The sequence below is a fragment of the Anser cygnoides genome, chromosome W (genome assembly GCF_040182565.1).
Source record: "Anser cygnoides isolate HZ-2024a breed goose chromosome W, Taihu_goose_T2T_genome, whole genome shotgun sequence".
NCBI lineage: Eukaryota > Metazoa > Chordata > Aves > Anseriformes > Anatidae > Anser > Anser cygnoides.
The window spans coordinates 1,335,651-1,353,669 of record NC_089911.1 but is presented as its reverse complement, the minus strand read 5'-3'; the positions used below and the strand labels follow the sequence as shown (position 1 = coordinate 1,353,669).

Here is an 18,019-nt window from a genome sequence, read left to right as displayed (position 1 = left end):
GGCTGAAGTTTTGGTGGCAGTTTTCCTCCTGCCACCAAAAACTTTAAACTCAACCGCTTCATGGTCACTGTGACTGAGACGGCCTCCAATTGCCACATCCCCCACAAAATCCTCTCTGTTCTCCAGCAACAGATCCAGGAGGGCACCTTTCCTAGTTAGCTCCCTTAGCACTTGGACCAAGAAGTTATCAACGAGGTGCTTTAAGAATCTCCTGCACCTGCTTGTGTCGGCCATGTGATATTCCCAGTTGACGTCTGGCAAGTTGAAGTCCCTCATAAGGACAAGAGCAGTTGATCTTGAGGTATCTCTTAGTTCCTCAAAGAATAATTCATTGGTGTCGTCATCCTGGCAGGGTGGTCTGTAATAGACTCCCATGACAACATCCCCTTTTTATATGTTTGTCCCTTAATCCTTACCCAGAGGCTCTCAACTTTGTCATTGCCAACTGCAAGCTCCACACGGTCCAGCCCCTCCTTTATGTACAGCACCACCCCACTGCCTCGCCTGCCCTGCCTGTCCCTCCTGAGGAGCCTGCAACCATCTACTGCAACACACCAGCCACAGGACTCATCCCACCGGGTTTCACTTACGCCGATGATATTGTAGCTCTGGGACTGGGCCAAGACTTCTAGGTCCTCTAGCTTATTCCTCATACTGCGTGCATTGGTGTAGAAACACTTCAAGTGCGCCTCATTGTACGCAGCACCTTGTGGAGCAGACCAAAGGAACTCACTAGCACACAGTCCCTTGTTTTGTCATGCCCTCCCATAGCTTATCACCAGCAGGCCTGGTTTTATCCCTTTCCCCCTTCAACTCTAGTTTAAAGCCCAATCAATCAGCCCTGCTAACTCCTGTGCAAAAATCCTTTCCCCCCTCTGAGAGAGGTATGTCCCATCTGGTGTCAGCAGGCCTGGTGTCACGTAGACCTTCCCGTGACCCAAAGTTCTGCCAGTGGCACCAGTCTTGGAGCCACATATTTATGAACTGAGTCTGCCTGTCAAGGCATGTTGAACATCATCCCATTGGCCTCTGCCCATTGATCCAACTTGTCCAGGTCCCTCTGCAGGGCCTTCCTACCCTCCGGCAGATCGACACTTGCCCCCCCCTTCCCCCTCGACTTGTTGTCATCTGCAAAGTTACTAAGGGTGCAGGGGTGATTTTCTCTCTGCATATGCTGGCAACTTCCTTGTACTCTCCCTGACTTGTGTCCTTTCTTCCACTGGACATAAACTCTCTTTTTCTCCCAGACACTCAGCAGAATTTCCCTGTTCAGCCATGTCGGTCTTCTTCCCTGCCGGCTCATCTTACAGCATACGGGGACAGCCTGCTCCTATGTCTTTAAGACTTCCTTCTTGAGGAGCGTCCAGCCTTCCTGGACCCCTCTTCCCTTCAGGACTGACTCCCAAGGGACCCTCCTTACCAGCGACCTGAACAATTCAAAGTCTGCCCTCGGGAAGTCCAAGGAAGCAGCTTTACTGACCCCCCGTCCTGACTTCACCAAGAATAGAGAACGCTGCCATTTTGCAGTCACTCTGCCCGAGACAGCTCCTGACCACCACATCACCCACCAGTCCTTCTCTGTTCGTGAACAGCAGGTCTAGCGGGGCACTTCCCCCCTGGTAGGCTCACTAACCAGCTGAGTCAGGAAGCTATCTTCCACCCACTCCAGGAACCTCCTAGACTGCTTCCTCAGGGCTGTATTGTATTTCCAGCATATGTCTGGGAAGTTGAAGTCCCCCACAAGAACAAGCACTGGTGATTGCACGACTTCACCAGCTGCTTGTAGAATGCTTCATCCATCTTTTCATCCTGATTTGGCAGTCTATAACATAACAGACACCCACCAGGATGTCCACCTTGTTGGCCATCCCCCTGATCCTTATCCATAGGGACTCAACCTTATCATTCCCAGCCCTGAGCTAAAAACATCTAAGATGGTTTGAAGAAATCTCCTTAGGAATACCTGATTTATTTTGTTAAGCTGAGGCATCAGTGAATGTCTCCAATGGATGACAAGTCAAACATCTGCTACCAGACATGGTGCTATATGTTTCTTAGAAACAGGTGATTTAATAAACAGCCTTATTTAATAGGGGGTACTTTAGGAGAACATGATGATGGAAGCATGGATGATGTTAGAGGAAATATTTCAACAAGCGTCTGCTGGCCTGATACTAGTGTACTGCTTAGAAACATTTGTAAGCAATAGTAAAAATACATGTTGGCTATAGTTGAAGAGATCTCTGCTCGGGGAGTATCTGGGCATTGGTTGGCAGGTGGTGAGCAATTACATTTAGTAGTAGTAGTAGCAGTAGTCTCAGGATGCGGGGGGGGGGGGGGGGCGGGATGGGGGATTGGGGTTGCGGTCAGTCCATAACACTTCATCTCTTCTGCTCCTTCCTCCTCACACTCTTCCCCTGCTCAAGCAAGAGGTCCCTCCCACAGGGTGCAGTCCTTCACAAACTGCTTCTACATGGTTCCTTCCAATGGGCCGCAGTTATCCAGGAACAGAATTTTGGATGCCTGATTCTTATGGGAGCTTTCTCATAAGCTAAAATCTAAGTAGTCACACGGAGCATTACTAGTCTCTGTTTAGTAAGATCAAAATGAGAACATGCTCAGAGCTGACTCAACTGCTTCTTGAGAGGAGAGTTTCCAGAGTGGAATGTGTTGACAATCCTAAAGTTAGTACAAAGCTTTATAATCTGCACAGTGCAATGGGACAGAATTAATTTTTAGATGTGTGGGGAATTGCAGGCTGGATCTTCAGCCTGTCAGTGTGATGATCTTAGCATCTGACCATCCAAGCCAGCATTCCTACTAGTCTTTTTGTTCCTTTTATCCTTTATAAAAGCTTTTGTGAGTTAACATATGAAGAGTTTAAGTCTGAGTAGTCTTCTCAGACCTTCTGAGCTCATGAGAAGTTTGTTGCATTTAAAAATTATTTCATTTCCTTTGTCTCCAAAGAGTAGTATGGCCCCTTTTAAGGTGATGAAAACTTATTTTTGAGCTACTTGATTCCTGGGACTGCAAGTTCTTTGGAAAAGGAAAGATTTTGATTCTGTTTAGTATAAATGAGCTTTAGGTCTTAGTTTTTAAACTAAATTCCACTAGAAATTGGTAGTTGTGCTGTGCTATCAGCTTTATGAATTTTATAATGCATCGCCAATGTTCTGGCTTTCCTTACTACAATTTTTCTGATGTTATTTTTTACTTGTATCTAAACTAGCAAAACTGCATTTTGAGACTGAGAAATAAGGCAGAACAGAGTGTAATATCGCACTTATGAAAAAGTAAACATAACGGATAATTTTGTATTTGATATTTTTGTAGGTACAAGCCTGTGCAAAAAGTGGATGGAGTTGCAGATGGCTTCACAGGAAGTGGTCAACAGACAGGCACATCTGCTGAACAAACTATAATTGCCCAAAGTCAACATCATCGACAGTTTTTAGGTATGAAAAGATGTGTTGTACTGTTGTATAAATAAAATAAAATCCATTATCACCACTGTGGCGGGTTAACCCTTGTCTGGCCGCCAGGTGCCATCAAGCTGTTCTCTCACTCCCCCTACTCAGCAGAACAGTGGAAGAAAATGCAATGAAAAAGCTTGAGGGTCAAGATAAAGGACAGGGAGATTGCTTACCAACTGCCATCATGGGGAAAACAGACTCAGCTTGGGGAAGATTAATTTAATTTATTGCCAATTAATTACAAAGTATGATTGTGAGAACTAAAACCAAAACTAAAACGACCTTCCCCCTACCCCCCATTCTTCCCAGGCTCAGCTTCACTCCCGATTCTTCTGCCTTCCATCCCCTGAGCGGTGCGGGGGCGGGGCGGGGCGGGGCGGGGGGGGGGGGGGGAATAGGGGTTGTGGTCAGTCCATAACACTTCATCTCTTCTGCTCCTTCCTCCTCACACTCTTCCCCTGCTCAAGCAAGAGGTCCCTCCCACGGGGTGCAGTCCTTCACAAACTGCTTCTACATGGTTCCTTCCCATGGGCCGCAGTTATTCAGGAACAGACTGCTCTAGCCTGGGTCCACTATGGGTTGCAGTTCTTGCCAGAAAACCTACTCCTGCATGGGCTCTTATCCATAGGATGCAGTTCCTGCCAGGGGTCTGCTCCAGCATGGGCTCTCCACAGGCTACAGCCTCCTTCAGGCCATATCCACCTGCTCCAGTGTGGGGTCCTCCTCGGGCTGCAGGGTGGATATCTGCTCCAATGTGTTCCTCCATGGGCTGTAGAGGACAGCCTGTTTCACCATGATCTTCTCCATGGGCTGCAGGGGAGCCTCTGCTTCAGCGCCTGGAGCACCTCCTCCGTCTTCTTCTTCACTGACATTGGTGTCTTCAGGGTTGTTTCTCTCACTCCACTCCTCTCTTACACAGCTGCCATGCAGTGTTTTTCTGTTTTTTTTTTTTTTTTTTTTTTAAACCTTTCTTAACTATGCTTTCACAAAGGTGCCACCAGCTTTGCTGTATGGCTTGCAGCGGGTCCCTTTTGGAGCCAGCTGGAACAGGCTGTGTTCAACATGGGGGCAGCTCCTGGTCTCTTCTCACAGAGGCCACCCTGCAGCCCCCTGCTGGCAAAACCTTGCCACGTAAGCCCAATACAGCCATGAACATCGTCATGCAAATACAGTAATTATTTTTAGTTATGTTGCCCTGTTTAAAACACTCACTGATAACAGAACAAAAAAGTTACTGAAAGGAGCTTAATATTCTATATTGTAAGACATGCAATATTTAATATGCATCATACAGACATAAAATGAAAAATGTGAAAAGACTATTAGCATTGCAATATATTTTAAATCTACCATGCAATTTCCATGAAGCATTTTATACAAAAAAATGCAGGCTGAAAATCCTACCCTAAAAGCTTAGTAATTTTCACTGGCTTCCCAATTCACACAGAATCACACAAAATCACAGAGAATGGTTTAGGTTGGAAGGGAGCTCTGGAGATTATCTGGTCCAACTCCACTGCTCAAGCAGGGACACATACAGCAGGTTGCCCAGGATCCTTGGCTGCATAAAAAGAAGAGTGGCCAGCAGGTTGAGGGAGGGGATTCTCCCCCTCTCCTCTGCCCTTGTGAGACCCCACCTGGAGTACTGTATCCAGCTCTGAGGCCCCCAGCACAAGAGAGACATGGACTTGTTGGAGTGGGTCCAGAGGAGGGCTACAAAAATGATCAGAGGGATGAAACACCTCTTCTATGAAGACAGGCTGAGAGACCTGGGGTTGTTTAGCCTAGAGAAGAGAAGGCTCCGGGGATACCTTATTACAGCCTTTCAATATTTAAAGTGGGCCTATAAGAAAGATGGAGAGAGACTTTTTACAAAGGCGTATAGTGGTAGGACAAGGCATAATGGTCTTGCTCTGGTTTCAGCTAGGATAGAGTTAATTTTCGTCACGGTGGCTGGTATGTGCCATGTTTTGGATTTAGGAGAAAAATAATGTTGATAACACACTGATGTTTTAGTTGTTGAAGAGCAGTGCTTACACAGAGGCAAGGGCTTTTCAGCTTCTTATGCCAGCGAGAAGGCTGGGGGTGCACAAGAAGCTGGGTGGGGACAGAGCCAGGACAGCTGACCCAAACTGGACAAAGGGATATTCCATGCCATATGACATCATGCTGAACAATAAAAATGGGGAAGGTTGGGCGGGGGAGGGACCTCTGCTCAGGGAGGGACTGAGCATTGGTCGGCAGATGGTGAGCAATATCTAAAGCCAGGTTTTGCCACTTTGTATATAGTATGTGCTCATATTACACCGACAATGAACGTAAAACGGTATTTGTACTCAGTATAGCCATCATTTTTGCACTTCAGGAACCTTACTATGGAAGCTATTAACAAGCACACCCTTTACTCCAGACAAGTTAAAATAGCTTTGGAAAACTTTGAATATTCTGGAGATGTTGAAACTAGCATGATCTATGTTTCCTACGTGTTTCAACTTTTGTCTATGGTTATGGTATATCTATTTAAAAATACCAACCAGAGATTTTCCCTGAGGCAGGATGGTTATGGGTGGCAAGGTGTGTGGGAGGATATAGGCAGGTATCTATCATGATTGCCACTTCCAATGGTTTTGGAATTCACCCCTGAACAAGTACAGAATCCTGAAAAACTCATAGAATGTTTTAAAAATGTATGCTCATATCCTGGCAATGCCGGAGATTTACAGCTTGCCGCACTGTGCTGGGGTCTTTGCCTGTGCCTATCAAACACTCTTCAATGCTATTCAGCACCTTCAAGAGGAAGAATATGCCTCTGGATCTGTTCCAAGCCTCGCAACAGGCCACTCCAACCCCTGTGACAGGTCCTGTGGCTGAACCAGAGAACCAACCCGTGCTGGTATCTGCCACCCCTATACACAAGACGAAACAAAGGATGCGAAAGTCAGCTCATTTAGCAAGGGAAGAAACTCCTACTAAGAAGGGGACAGAGGAAGAAGAGGATGAGGCAGGCTATTCAGAAGCAGGGCCATCACGGGAACAGGAAGAGAAAGAGGCAGATCTCATAAACGTGGCACTAACCACCTGATCCCTATTCCTGGGTGAGCTGTGAGATGTGCAAAAAGATTTCATCCATCATCCACTGAGCACATTGTCACCTGGCTGCTCTGATGCTGAGATAATGGGGCCAGTAGCCTGGAATTAGAGGACAGAGAAGATGAGCAACTGGGATCTCTCGCTAGGGAAGGGGGCACTGATAAAGAGATTGGAAAGGGGGCACAAGTCCTCAGCCTCTGTAAGTGACTCCAGTCAGGCGCGAAGAACAGGTGTCCCTTCAAGGAAGATGTAATATGTCACCCAGGCAAGTGGAACACTATGGAGAGAGGTATCTAGTACCTGCGGGAATTACTTGTGCTGGAGGTGATTTATGATGACCTGGACAACGAACAGCTATCCAAAGATCCAGATGAAGTCCAGTGCACGCGACCCACGTGGAGGAAATTTGTATGGAGTGCACCATCGTTGTACCCTAGCTCATTGGCAGTAATGACATGGAAAGATGGAAAGGACCACACAGTGAATGAATTGGCTGGACAATACTGGCAGTACGAAGAAAGTCTCTTCTTCCCTATGGAACTGCATCTCTGCTGTGGAGAAACTTTCTCAAGCAGTTCATCAACTCAAAGAATGCTTTGGAGAAACTTTCCCAAGAGGTCCACCAACTTAAAGAGAATATATCTTCCTCCCCACATGTACGAAACAGTATCTCAGCTATTAGAAATGAGAGTCCCTCTGCTCAAGAAATGGGATATAGTGGGTACACACCCCGTGCCACCCTGTGGTTTTACCTACGTGACCATGGAGAGGACATGAGGAAGCAGGATGGAAAATCTACCTTGACCATAGAGGCACGGGCACATGAGTTGTAAGGAAAAAGAATTGCAAAAGGGGGTTCTTCTGGGAAAACTACTGATCCAGTTTCCAGTGAGCAGTCCCCCAGACAGAGTAATGAATGCTATGACCAGGACTGGAGGGGCCCTGCCTCCAGACAGGTAGAGGAAAAGGACTTTATTGGACTCTGTGGATTTGATGGCCTGGCACGTCAGACCCACAGAAGTATAAGGCTCTAGGGGACACAGGTGCACAGTATACCCTAATGACATCAAGCTATAAAGGGACAGAACTCATCTGTATCTCTGGAGTGACAGGGGGATCCCAACAGCTAACTGTATTGGAGGCCGAAGTGAGTCTAACTGGGAATGAGTGGCAAAAGCATCCCATTGTGACTGGCCCAGAGGCTCTGTGCATCCTAGGCATAGACCACCTAAGGAGAGGGTACTTTGAGGACCCAAAAGGGTACAGGTGGGCTTTTGGTATAGTTGCCTTGGAGACGGAAGAAATTAAAAAGGTGTCTAACTTGCCCAGTCTCTCAGAGGACCCTTCTGTTGAGGGCTTGCTCAGGGTTAAAGAAAAACAGGTGCCAATCCGTTACCACAACGGTGTACCAGCAGCAACATCGCACCAACCGAGACTCCCTGATTCCCATCCATAAGCTGATTCGTTGACTGGAGAGCCAAGGAGTGACCACCAAAACTCGCTTACCCTTTCATAGTCCCATATGGCCAGAGCAGAAGTCTATTGGAGAGTGGAGGCTAACAGTGGATTATTGTGGCCTAAATGAAGTCACACCACTGCTGAGTGCTGCAGTGCCAGACATGCTGGAACTTCAATAAAACTGGAATCAAAGGCAGCCAAGTGGTACGCCACAACTGATATCGCTAATGCATTTTTCTCCATCCCTTTAGCAGCAGAGTGGAGGCCACAGTTTGCTTTTACTTGGAGGGGCATCCAGTACATGTGGAATCGACTGCCTTGGGGTGGAAACACATCCCTACCGTTTGCCATGGACTGATCCAGTGTGCACTGGAACAGGGGGAAGCTCCTGAACGCCTGCAGTACATTGATGACGTCCTCGTGTGGGGCAACACAGCAGAAGAAGTTTTTGAGAAAGGGAAGAAAATAGTCCAAATCCTTCTGAAAGCCAGTTTTGCCATAAAACAAAGTAAGGTCAAAGGACCCGCACATGAGATACATTTTTCAGGAATAAAATGGCAAGATAGATGGTCATCGTCAGATCCCAGTGGATGTGATCAACGAAATAACATTTATGTCTCCACTAACTAGCAAAAAGAAACACAAGCTTTCTTAGGCATTGTGGGTTTTTGGAGAATGCACATTCCAAATTACAGTCTGATTGTAAGCCCACTCTATCAAGTGACCCGTAAGAAGAATGATATCAAATGGGGCCCTAAGCAATGATATGCCTTTGAACTAATTAAATGGGAGATAGTTCATGCAGTAGCCCTTAGGCAGTCCATGCAGGACGAGGTAAAAAATGTGCTCTACACCACAGCTGGGGAGAATGGCCCCACCTGGAGCCTCTGGCAGAAAACATCAGGGGAGAGTCAAGGTCAACCCCCAGGGTTTTGGAGTCAGGGATACAGAGGATCTGAGACCTGCTATACTCCAACTGAAAAAGAGATATTGGCAGCATATGAAGGGGTTCGAGCTGCTTCAGAAGTGGCTGGTACTGAAGCATAGCTCCTCTTGGCACCTCGACTGCCGGTGCTGGGCTGGATGTTCAACTGATGCTACGTGGAGGAAGTAGGTTGCACTGATCACACAAGAAGCTCGAATAGGAAACTCCAGTCGCCCAGGAATTTTGGAAGTGATCACGGACTGGCCAGAAGGCAAAGATTTTGGAATATCACCAGAGGAGGAGGTGACACGTGCTGAAGAGGCCCCGCTGTATAACAAGATACCAGAAAATGAGAAGCAATGTGCCCTCTTCACTGATGGGTCCTGCCGTATTGTGGGAAAGCATTGGAAGTGGAAGGCTGCTGTATGGAGTCCTACATGACAAGTTGCGGAAACTGCTGAAGGAGAAGGTGAATCGAGCCAATTTGCAGAAGTGAAGGCCATCCTGCTGGCTTTAGAAGTTGCTGAATGGGAAAAGTGGCCAGTGCTCTATCTCTATAGTGATTCATGGATGGTAGCAAATGCCCTGTGGGGGTGGTTACAGCAATGGAAGCAGAGCAACTGGCAGCGCAGGGGCAAGCCCATCCGGGCTGCTGCACTGTGGCAAGAAATTGCCGCCCGGGTAGAAAACCTAGTTGTAAAAGTATTCTATGTAGATGCTCATGTACCTGAGAGTCAGGCCACTGGAGAACATCAAAACAACCAGCAGGTGGATCAGGCTGCTAAGATTGAAATGGCTGAGGTGGATCTGGACTGGCAACATAAGGGTGAATTATTTATGGCTTGGTGAGCCCATGACACCTCAGGCCATCAAGGCAGAGATGCAACATACAGATGGGCTCATGATCGATGGGTGGACCTGGCCATGGGCACCATTGCACAGGTTATCTATGAATGCGAAACATGTGCTGCAAACAGACAAGCCAAGCGTTTAAAGCCTCCCTGGTATGGAAGATGATGGCTGAAATATAAATACGGGGAGGCCTGGCAGACTGATTATATCATACTCCCACAAACCTGCCAAGGCAAGCACCATGTGCTTACAGTGGTGGAAGCAACCACCGGATGGCTGGAAACATATCCCGCGCCCCATGCCACCACCCAGAACACTATCCTGGGCCTTGAGAAGCAAGTCCTATGGCATCATGGCACCCCAGAAAGAATTGAGTCAGACAATGGGACTTATTTCCGAAACAACCTTATAGATACCTGGGCCAAAGAGCATGACACTGAATAGGTATGTCACATCCCCTATCATGCACCAGCCTCCGGGAAAATCAAAAGATGCAATGGGCTGAGACATTCAAACATTGGGATGCGCATTTAGCAAAGGCCACCTGGTTAGTCAACACTAGAGGATCTGCCAACTGAGCCGGACCTGCCCAATCAAATCTCATACGTACTGTAGAAGGGGATAAAATCCCTGTAGTGCACATAAAGAACATGCTGTGGAAGACAGTCTGGGTTATTCCTGCCTCGAGCAAAGGCAAACCTGTCTGTGGGATTGCTTTTGCTCATGGACCTGGGTGCACTTGGTGGGTAATGCAGAAGGATGGGGAGGTCCGGTGTGTACCTCAAGGGGATTTGATGTTGAGAAAGAATAGCCCACGATTTGAATTGTATTATGTTAATTGCTGTATAATACTGCATGTAATCACTACTATGGTTGCTATATGTCCCATCAGCAGTATTACAGTAAGAGTCACCCAGATTAATGAAGAATGTATTTTGATGGAACTGAGCGAAGTGCAGCAGTGATAGAACCAGACAAGCGCAGCGGTGATGGAGCCAGAGCTGGCCTCAGCATGCAACAATTCAACACCACACCCCATCTCTCTTGCCCTGAAGGATTGTTATGACAGATGGAACCCGGAGTCATGGACTAAACGAACTCCATAGACATTTTAGAGTGACGGCCCATATACTAAGGGAATGATATCTGTGTGTGCATATATCAAAAGACAGAAAAGTGGTGATTAATTGGGATGCATTGGAAAGTGGGACCCGAGCATGATGTAAAGGGTATGGAATAAGGGGTGGATCTTGTCCTGGTTTCGGTTGGGATAGAATTCATTTTCTTCATAGCCACTGGTATGTGCCATGTTTTGGATTTAGGAGAAAAATAATGTTGATAACACACCGATGTTTTAGTTGTTGAAGAGCAGTGCTTACACAGAGGCAAGGGCTTTTCAGCTTCTTATGCCAGCGAGAAGGCTGGGGGTGCACAAGAAGCTGGGTGGGGACAGAGCCAGGACAGCTGACCCAAACTGGCCAAAAGGGATATTCCATACCATATGGTGTCATACTGAACGATAAAAACTGGGAAGGTTGGGTGGGGGGGAGATCTCTGCTCGGGGAGTTACTGGGCATTGGTCGGCAGGTGGTGAGCAATTACATTTTGCATCACCTGTTGTATATACATTTATGTATAGTAGTAGTAGTAGTCTCAGGATTATTTTCTCTTCCTTTTCTGTTCTATGTAACTGTCTTTATCTCAACCCACAAGTTTTGTGATTTTTATTTTCAATTCTCTCCCCTATCCCAGTGGGGGGGGGGGGGGGGGGGGAGGGGGGGGGGGGAGTGAGTGTATGGCTGTTTGGTGCTTAGCTGCCTGCCAGGTTAAACCACAACAGGTTTTAAACTAAAAAAGGGTAGATTTAGATTAGATATAAGGATGAAATTCTTTACTATGAGGGTGGTGAGGCACTGGAACAGGCTGCCCAGAGAAGTTGTGGATGCCACATCCCTGGAAGTGTTCAAGGCCAGGTTGGATGGGGCTTTGAGCAACCTAGCCTAGTGTGGGAGGTGTCCCTGCCCATGGTGGGGCGGGGGGGGGTGGGGGGGGGGGTGGGGGGGGTGGGGTGTCCAGCCTTCCCATGTCTAGGAGGCTTTTGAATATCCTCAAGGAGAGAGACTCCACAACCTCTCTGTGTAACCTGTTCCAGTGTTCTGCCACCTGCACATAAAATGGGATTATATTATATATATATTGCATTTGTTGATGTAACTGATCTTATTGATTTCCCATCTGTGGAAACAAATGGTAATTTAGTAATTTGCTAAAGTAAAAAAGCCTATTAAATATCTTATTGCAATAATTGTACACTTAGTTTTGAGTTCATACATTGATATTTTGAAGATCCACATTCTTTGGCCTAGCCTTGCTGTTACTGAAATCATTGGGAACCTTAGGCTATAGTTCACGTTTTTGAATTTTTCCTTCCACGTTCTCCCTGGTTGACAATATATTCCCCCACTTGGCCCCATACTAGTGTATCTCTTAGAAACATTTGTGAGCAATAGTAAACGTACATGTTGGCTATAGTTGAAAGTCTTGTAAATTTCAAATAAATATATGCTGCTGAGTCTAGGAAACCCTTACATTCATGACAATACAAAAACTATTCAACTGATAAAAACAAAAAAACATTTAATAGTATTAACCTCTTATATTCTGCTTTATCCTGTCATATTCTTTGATATCTTAGCTTTTTTTTTATATACAGATACAATATATGTGTGAAATCATTTTAATCTGCTACCTGCCAAGAATAACTTAATATCTCCTTTTGTTTAAAAAAAAATAGCTAGCTGGTTTGTTAACAATTTTTTTTTGCAACATTAAAATATATTAAATATGAAAGACATTCCTCTTTGGGCATTATGTCCTTCTAGACTTTATATATTTACATCATTCTTAAATCTTTTCTAATTGAGCTGTAGTTGGCACCATTCACAATGGTTTTCTTCTGTTATGTTGTCATGGAAACAGATACATCTCGAATACTTCCAGAGTTTGGAGAAGTTGAAATATCTTCTCTACCAGATGGTACTGCTCTTGAAGACATAAAATCATTGCAAAGTCTTTATCGAGAGCACTGTGAGGTAAGGGAAAAAAGGCATTCACATAAATCATTCTTCATTGAAAATTCATGTCTTCTAGTGAGAATCAGTACAACTGGATGACTGACACAAAACATACTACAGGCAGGCTATTGATATCTGATGTGCTAACCAAATAGTTTGCTTATTTCATTAAAAATGAAATTGGAAAAACGATTTCTCTGAAATTTCTCTTTACCAGGAAAGAAAAAAATGTGTAATAGAATACTGAGACTGGAATATAATAATGCATATATTTGGAGATTTTTAGATAAATTACACTTTAGATATATGCAGAGCTTTGCTTTTGTTTATAGGGGTTGAAATCAGATTAAATTATTGTTTCTAGCATTTATGTTAAAAACAAGCTCGCTATTTTCTTCAAGTTTTAAAGAAACAAGTTGTTTAAGGTTGTTAACATTTCATATTAAATAATGTCTTAAAATTATTGTTGAAGGTGCCTGAAAAAATTTAATGAAGTAAAAAAATTAATGAAATAGCAATTTTCCTACGTGTTTTTAATAGTGTTAAAAGTTCTGTTTAGGTGAAGTCACCTGATATGTTTCCTTAAGCTCTTTTCTGGAGAATTCTTTCTATTTTCACTTGGACTGATCTGAGTCTGTGCACACTAGTAAAATTCATCGCTAAAAAGCTATTAAAATACATTGTTTATTTATAAATCTAATTTTTTATCACTTTTTCTGAAAAATGACTAAGGGGAGGGGAGAGCTATACCACTGGAAGGAGCTGGAGGAGAAAAATGGCAGAAGACTATCTGCACTTGTTTTATATTGTTTTAGGCAATAGTGGATGTTGTTGTGAATCTTCAGTTTAGCCTGATAGAAAAATTGTGGCAAACTTTCTGGCGCTATTCTCCTTCTGCTCCAGCTGATGGCACTGGTATTATTGAAGCAAGGTCAGTATATGTCTCTCTTAAATAAATAATAATTTATTATTATATTGTTTACTATTATTTATAATTTAATAAACAGCCCTGTTTAATAGAGGGTACTTTAGGAGAACATGATGATGGAAACGTGGATGATGTTAGAGGATACATTTCAGCAAGTGTTGGCTGGGGGGGGTTGGAACACTGAAACCACCGCCACCGCCGCCGCCACCGCCGCCGCCCCCCCCCCCCCCCCCCCCCAAAAAAAAATAATGGACAGGAAAAAGTAGATGTTAGTAAGATAAGGAAAAGAACAAAGACATGAGGCCATCGTTGACAGTAAAAATACCCCTGATCAGAAGAAACTAAACTATTCTATTCTATTCTAAATGATGTCAGCAAGACAAACCTCACTTAGCTTCCTGACTCTTCCAAAACTAGTTGTTTTATTCATGTTTCCAGATCTCATGATTTACTAACCAAGGCCAGTAAATGTCTCTCTTTACTCTATCATCATAATATAACAGCAGGTGTCAAATCAAAGCCTTGAAATGACTGTATACATCTTCCATTTTTTCCTTTGTTTGGATGACTATAGTCAAAGTATCTTTACACAGTATACTGTCCCGTTCTTTTAAATTCCAAGGACCATTTTTATGCTACCTCTGCATAATTTATGGGCTGGAGCTGAACTTTGGAGGCCATTTTTCCCCAGTTTCATATGAACAAGGTAAAGAGGTTCAATTGGATGTAACTGAGACTTTTATAAAGTTTTTATTAAATAAGCAAAGTCCATTGTACTTATCTGTATGTAAATGCATTTTCACTTATTAATTTGTTACTTTTATTCACGCCAGCAACCTGACTGAAATAGAAAGTCGACTTCCAAAAGGAAAACTGATTGCTCTGTGCAAAAATGAGTCTATTCTGAAATGGATTTGTAATTGTGACCATGTGATGTACCAGGCTTTGGTGGAGATTCTCATTCCTGATGTCCTTAGACCTATTCCTAGTAAGTTAAACACAGATAACACCTCATAAGAATTTTGGTTTGGTTTGTTTTATGTGGTGGTGGTTTTGTGCATCACGTGAAACTTTTGGGAATGATTTCGAAGGATATAAATGTAGCATGTGTCATCTTTCCTTAATTCTGTTGAGTAGGAAGGTGTACTGGAGTTGATGTAAGCACTGTATTTAAAGAAAAGGAGACTGGATATTTCACTGCATTTAGGGAACTCTCCAGAAGTTTTTGGAATATATTTCCCTATGAAAGATGCTTTTGTCACTGCAAAGTCTAAGTTTTTATTAATTTTAAGATAAAAATGGGTTCCTTTACACACTGGCACTAGTCTACCTGACAGATGAGAATGCACTATGGTCCTGAGTCTGAGTCCACTACTGTCAGACAGTCTTTCCACTGACTTCAGTAGACCTTAGCATTACATATAAAAAAACTTTCCCAGACCAGACTTTCCCTCTGGCCTCAGGGTCCTGGGGTTCCTGAAAGCAGTCCTTACCAGTAAAGACTGAGGTGAAGAAGGCATTCAGTACCTCATCCTTTCCCATGTCCTTGGTCTTCAGGATCCCTGCTCCATTCAGCAGCAGGCCCACATTTTCCCTGGTCTTCATTTTGCTGCTGATGTACCCGTAGAAGCTCTTAATGTTGCCCTTCATATCCCTCGCCAGTTTCAACTCCAGGTGGGCTTTGGTTTTCCTAACCCCATCTCTGTACTCTCAGACAGTGTCTCTGTATTCCTCCTGGGTCGCTTGCCCCTTTTTCCGGCTCCCATATGCTTCCTTTTTATGTTTGAGTTTAGTCAGGAGCTCCTTGTTCATCCACACAGGCTTCCTGCCACCTTTGCTCGATTTCCTGCTCACTGGGATGGCCCATTCTTGAGCATGGAGGAGGTGATTCTTGAATATCCCTGGACCCTCCTCTGCTCTCCAGGACTCTCCCCCGTGGGATTCTTCCAAACAGGTCCCTGCACAGGCCAAAGTCTGCTCTCCTGAAATTTAGAGTTGTGATCCTCCATTTGCATTGCTCCCTCCTCTCAGGATTCTCAGCTCCACCATCTCACGGTCAATGCAGCCCAGGCTGCTCACAACCTTCCAGGATGCTCCAACCACAGTTCTTCCTTGTTTGTAAGAATTGCATCCAGCAGAGTGTCTCCCCTTCAGCCCTGTTTTTCTGATTACAAGCTCTCTCTTTTCCATAACACCCTGCACCCGTTCCTTGTCAACCCATTCCACCACTTCCTCATTTGATTGTGGGCCTTCCTTGTCATTTCTAGTTTAAAGCTCTCCTCACCAGGTTGGCCAGCCTGCTGGTAAAGATGCTTTTGCCCCACTTGGTCAGGTGGATCCCATCTCTTTAGCAGTCTTTGATTCTTAAAGAGACATCCCCACGGTCATAAAAAACAAATCCCTATTGTCATCACCAGCTGGGCAACCAACTGTTGACCCACAGGATCCTCCCATTCCTCCTCAAACCCTTCCTTCTCACTGGAAGGATCAAGGAGGATATTGCCTGAGCCCCCCATGACCTTGTTCCATTGCCTCCAGGTGCATGTAGTCACACTGGCTATGACTCCAGGTCTCCCCTGGCAGTATTGTCGGTGACGATTCATAAGGGGTAATAGTCCGAGGGGCGGACAAACCTCTGCAATATCTCTACAACATCCCAGATCCAAGCCCCCAGAAAATAGTAAACCTCTCAACACAGCAGGTCAGGTCAGCACATGTGGTCCCCCATCCCCTACAGCACAGAGTTTCCCGTTGTTATCACTTGCCACTTCCTTCTGGTACTGCTGCATGGCTCAGGCTTAGTTAGCTTGGATGCTTCACTGGACAGAGTTCCCAGACCCTCATCTGCTCTGAAGGTGCCAAACCTGTTCTTTAGTTGGAGATATGCAGGTGGAGCGGGAGCCTTCTTCCTGTTGTCAGAAGTCACAAGCTTCCAGTCTTCGCCATTTCCAACCCTTTAGGTTGGAAATTAGGAGAAATTTCTTCTCAGAAAGAGTAGTTAATAGTAGTTAGTCCCCTTAATGATTCTATGATTCTAACTCAATAAGCACAGACCACCCAATCCTCCTTCAATACAGCTGGGGGTTCAGGCTGCGGGGTCTTGGAGATGAACCGTTCAATCTCTTTCTTATCACCTCTGGCACTACACAATCTGCTGACCTCCTCCCGCACCTCCTCGGCAGCACAGATCCTGTACTGCTGCACACCTTCTGCAGGGAAGGAGACTGTCTCCCTCTGCCCCAGCCTCAGTGAGAGACCCCAGGCACTCCTTGTACCCTGAGAGCTGCATCCTCCCTTGGGAGTTTGGTCTGGATTGAGGCCTCTGATATTGTAGGGATAGTTGCTCCAACAGCTGGAGGTGGTGCCCTGCAATGCATTAACAGCATTGCTTAGGACATGGATGCAATTCTCTGCAAAGTTTCTGGCCCCCTTCTGTGTAACCTGCTGAGCAAAGTGCTGCATCTGTTGGCTGCCTCCGCTAGCAATGTTGTAAGAAGCAACTCAGGAAAATATTTGCAAGCATTACTTTGTAGAAGGTATTATCAAGCAAGGAAATAAAGGCTAGTGTTACCACATGATGAAGACTGAAATAACTACAGAAAAGATGCACAGTAAATAAAACATCTACGTTTATTGCTTATATGTAAGTTTGCAGAAAAAAGTAATAACTGCAGACTCTTGCTTGTGTATCAACACTAAAACCTTCTTGATTATTTATGTTTGCAGTAGAAATTAAAATGTAGAAGACCTCACCCTTGCAGGTCACTGAATTTAGTGATTAGAATCGAAATATCATAACATGATTAGAATCAAAATAACATAACATATGCTTTGTGCCACTAACTGGTTAAAAATAGCAAAGTAAAAGTCATATAAACTCTATCTAGCTTTTAAAATTTTTAAGCAAAGCTTAGAAAGTTAACTAGACTAAGCCTCCTAGAAGGCTTAACTATATCCAAGCATCAAAATTAAATATGTATCTCATTTCACTAAAAACAGTAAAGAAATTACATAATTGCTTTCTATAAAGAATGACTTCTGTCTTCCAGTAGATCCTCATAGAGAAGCTGTTAAAAGTATGGGCTGGATGAGCAGACAGTGAGGTGGACTGAAAACTGGCTGAACTGCCAGGCCCAGAGGGTGGTGGTCAGTGGCATGAAGTCTAGTTGGCTGAGGGAGTTGGGACTGTGTAGCACAGAGAAAAGAAGGCTCGGGAGAA

The 18,019-nt window shown here is 44.8% G+C and overlaps 1 protein-coding gene and 1 long non-coding RNA gene across 5 annotated transcripts in view; one reads left to right on the top strand and one right to left on the bottom strand.

The window, feature by feature from the left end:
* LOC125181335 (transcription factor RFX3-like) overlaps positions 1–18,019 on the bottom strand; it is a 232,222-nt gene that overhangs the window by 92,414 nt on the left and 121,789 nt on the right. The gene's annotated exons all lie outside the window — the stretch shown is intronic.
* LOC136788852 (uncharacterized) lies at positions 2,520–14,784 on the top strand. Its single transcript, XR_010827404.1, has 4 exons — positions 2,520–3,455; positions 12,778–12,890; positions 13,688–13,803; positions 14,634–14,784. It is a non-coding gene; the product is annotated as an uncharacterized lncRNA (long non-coding RNA).